This window comes from Dipodomys ordii, unplaced genomic scaffold, assembly GCF_000151885.1.
Source record: "Dipodomys ordii isolate 6190 unplaced genomic scaffold, Dord_2.0 Scaffold104, whole genome shotgun sequence".
Lineage (NCBI taxonomy): Eukaryota > Metazoa > Chordata > Mammalia > Rodentia > Heteromyidae > Dipodomys > Dipodomys ordii.
The window spans coordinates 3,647,623-3,651,869 of NW_012267320.1; positions in this window are offsets into that span (position 1 = coordinate 3,647,623).

A 4,247-nucleotide genomic window follows, 5' to 3' on the forward strand; every position below is an offset into this window, starting at 1 on the left:
TAAGTCCAGAGGAGCCCAGGAAGCAGGGCAGGGAGGAGTTACTTCTTCAGCTCAGCTGCAAGACTCAGTGCTTTGATGTGCTGTTTCTGGCCTTACTGGAGAGACAAAAAGAAAAAAGAAAGAAGAAAAGAAAAGGCAAGAGCCCAATGCTGGTGACTCATGCCTATAATCCTAGCTACAGGAGGCTGAGATCTGAGGATCTCAGTTCAAAACCAGCTGGGGCAGGAAAGTCTGTGAGATACTTATCTCCAATGAAGCACCTAAAAAAGCTGAAAGTGAGCAAAAGAAGCTCAGGGACAGCACCTGGGCCCTGAGTTCAAGTCCCAGAACAGGTGTGTGCACACACGCACACACACACTGTCTCCATTGCCTCCTCCACCCCCCAAAGTCAACTCAGGGACAAGCTCTACACATGATTCTTCCCCCCCAACTCTGTTTTCAGAGCCACTCATTTCCTTCCTTTTCCTCTGTCACTTTTTTTTTTTTCTAATTTTGGCCTATTTTTAAAGATTGGTTGTATAAAGGGGGGTGGAGGGGAGACTCCCAGTGACATTTCCACACATGGAGATAACGTATCTGGAACAATATAATTTTCCTCCATCCCTTTCTCCCTCCTTAAAACGATTTCATTGCTCTATTTTCATACATGCAAATCAGTGACTTGGACCCCTAATCATTCATCCTCTTCTTTACCTCTCTCTCCTCCTGCTGTTATTCTTTACAATGTTTTTCTTTCTCACCGTGCCTGTCAGGGGGCTTGAACTCAAGGCCTGGGCCCTGTTCTTGAGCTTTTTTTGCTCAAGACTAGTGTTCTGCCACGTAAGCCACAGTGCCACTTCTGACTCTGTGGTGGTTCGTTGGAAATAAGAGTCTCACAGATATTCCTGCCCAGCCTGGCTTTGAAGCACAACTCTCAGATCTCAGCCTCCTGAATAGCTAGGACTATAGGCATGAGCCACCGGTGCCTGGCACTCCTTCCAACATTTAACATTGGCATCACGACTTCTGTCCTCACCCTTCCAGCTTCCTAGGAAGAGACAGCAGTTGAATGATGTCTTGATCATCCACTAAAGATTACCTGAAAACTCCGCGCAACCAGTGCTTGAAGAGAAAGAAAAGAACTGAGGGGATTCCAGGCAGTCTGTCCCTCCGGAACATGCTGAAGGAGGAAGAGGCCTCTAAAATTCCTTGACACAATTCACTGGCAATGAGTTACGTTTTCATGAACAGAAACTCATCCAGTGACTTACTACACACATGGAAATTCATAGAGAAAAGAAGGAAGGAAGGAAGGAAGGAAGGAAGGAAGGAAGGAAGGAAGGAAGGAGGGAAGGAGGGAGGGAGGGAGGAAGGAAAAAAGGAAAGGAGAGTGAGGGGAAGGGCGGGAGAAGGGAGGGAAGGAGGGACACACACACACACACACACACACACACACACACACAATGACCAGCTATTTCCCATGTGACTTGGATCCACCAGTGACCTGTGGCCATCTGCTGGACATAGATCTCTGATGGATCAACAAGAGGAGAAGCCTAAGAAGGCAGCTAGCTCCAAAGAGGCTGGCAATGGCTTAGCGAGGTGCCTGGACTCCATCCTAGGTCCTGGAGGAGCAGGAATGTCTTTGGGTAAAGCACCTCTCAAAGATCCCCAATCTTATCCTTGGGAGAGCCCTGCTAGTGTTCCCTAGAAGGAAAGCTGAAAGAAACTCAAATCCCAATGCCAAGGTGTAAAGGCTTGTTGGTTTGTTTTGTTTTTGGGTCCGGTTGTGGGGCCTGAACTCTGGGCCTGGGCGCTGTCCCTCAGCTCTTCAGCTCAAGGCTAGCACTCTACCACTTGAGCCACAGCACCACTTCCAGCTTTTTTCTTTCTGCTTATGTGGTGCTGAGGAATCGAACCCAGGGCCTCAGGCATGCAAGGCAAGTGCTCTACCACTGAGCCACCTTCCCAGCCCAAGGTGTAAAGGCTTGTGAACTCTGCTAAGCCTCTTTTTTGGGGGGGTGAGAAAGGGGGTGGGGGGCAGGGGGAGATCCAGACCAGAACCCGGCTTTAGGATTACAGTGATTTCTCTATTTTATAGTCAACAGTATTTCATAAGTCTCTTAGGTAGGGGACCCAAACCCTTCCCCTCCTCCTCCCTCTACTTCCTGTTGTCCTGTCCTCTCCCTGCGTCTGTGGCCTCCTCCCAGCCCTGTGAAGTTCATGGTCCCTGGAAATCCCCCACTACGGGAAGTCTCAGCCTCCCACCAGAGAAGGGCCCGTTTGAAACAGGAAAAATAAAGATCTGGCTGGCTGGAAGTCAGAGACAACTGGTTGAGGTGATTAAAGCCCTTGGCTTTCTCTGAGTCATCGACCCAGCCCTCAGCCACGGGCTGCGTGCTCTGCGTTTTGTTTTAATTTTTGATTGGGGGAATTTCTTGGGTTGCCTTATTCTGTATTTTACTGCTTGAATTGCCGAACATGACCCACTTTTTCTGCCTTGGATCTAGAGCTACCTTATTGATCCCTGACTTGACAGTCGCAGGGAAGTTAAAATCTGGTACAGTTCCCTCCCTCCCCCCACCTCAGCTATTCCTTTAATCCTATCTGAGGGTCACTACAACCCTCTCCCAGCATGCATGGGAGATTGTTCCAGAACTTCTCCATACCCAAGTCCACAGGTGTTCCAGTCCCTTCTATTAAATGGTATCTTATTTGCTTATGATTTACATATATCTTCTATTCTTTACTGATTTTTTTTTGCCAGTACTGGAACTTGAACTCGGTGCTTCATGTATTTGTTCTGTTCTCTTGCACATAACTGGTGCTCTACCATTTGAGCCATGTCCCCAGTCTTTTTGCTGGTTATTTGGCGAGAGTCTTGTGGACTTTTCTATCCATGATCCTTCAGATCTTAGCCTTCTGAGTAGCTAGGATTACAGGCATGAACCACCAATCCCTGGCTTCTGTGTGTATTGGATTTTTTTTTCTTTCCAATCCTAGGGCTTGAATTCAGGGCCTGGGCACTGTCCTTGGATTTCTTATGCTCAAGATTAGCACTCTCCCCACTGGAGCCACAACTCCACTTCCTGTTTTGTTTTTATCTTCATTTTATTGGAGATAAGAGACTCATGGACTTTCCTACTTGGCTGGCTGGCTTTGAGCCACGATCCTCAGATCTCGGCCTCTTGAGTGGCTAGGCTGACAGATATGAACCACTTTTATTATTGAATACAACGTTGTGAATATTTGTTGCTTTGTGTGGGCTGGAAGATAATGATAAGGAAAAAAACTTCAGGGTCAGCACCGACTTAATGTTTTTCCTCCTGAGATTTGGTTGCTTCTGGAACTCCAAACTGTAGCCAGTTGACCAAATGAATTTCATGACTGGCTGCTGCTTGAGCTGGAGAAAGACAAAGGAAGTTCTGGTTGTGAAATGAAGAGTTGACTAAGAGCAGAGATTGCTGCAGGATTTCTTAGGAAAAAGCAAGGGCCGCTCCGGCACGCGATGGCTTGCATGGCTTGCACGGCTGAGTGCTGAGCGCTCTGCTGCTCCCATCCTGGCCAGGGTATCCTCGGGGCCAGGGAGGGAGGCCTCTGGCTTGAGCTAAGTCTCAGGCCCAGGGCCCAGGGCCGTACAGTCACCGTGCTTCGAGCTCACAGCAGATGGAACAGCATAGCTCATTTCACAGTGGCTTGTGGGTTTCCTTTGTCTCCCTCCAGGTGTCTGTTTCCCCAACTTTAGCTTTAGGATCCATTAATAGGCTGTGAAATCAATATGGTGAGTCTAAGATACCACTCAAAAGAAAGGAAAGAAGAAAGAAAAAGAAGGAAGAAAGGAAAGAAGGAAGGAAGGAAGGAAGGAGGGAAGGGAATGGGAGATGGAATGGAATAAGGAATAGAGTGAAGTACAGGGTGGGCATGTTGACTTGTGGCAGAACACTTGCCTGCTACAACAGAGCACATAGGAGTTGGCAAACGTAAGGGTTTTGTTTGTTTCAGTGATGTGCCAGTGATGCGTGTGCTGTGTGGTTTGTGTGTTGTGTGTGGTGGGTCTGTGGTATTTGTGTGTATGTGTATGTGGTCCGTGGAGTGTGTGTGTATGTATTTGAGTGATGTGGTGTTGGTCACTCAGTGGAGGTGTGTGTGGAGTGGGCATGTGCCTCATGGATAGTGAGTTGTGATCAGACGCAGCTTTGCCCTGAGGCTGATGGAGCTCAAACCAAGGTATCTCAGCCTTTCGCAAGGCTCATTCTCCTAAGCTGGTA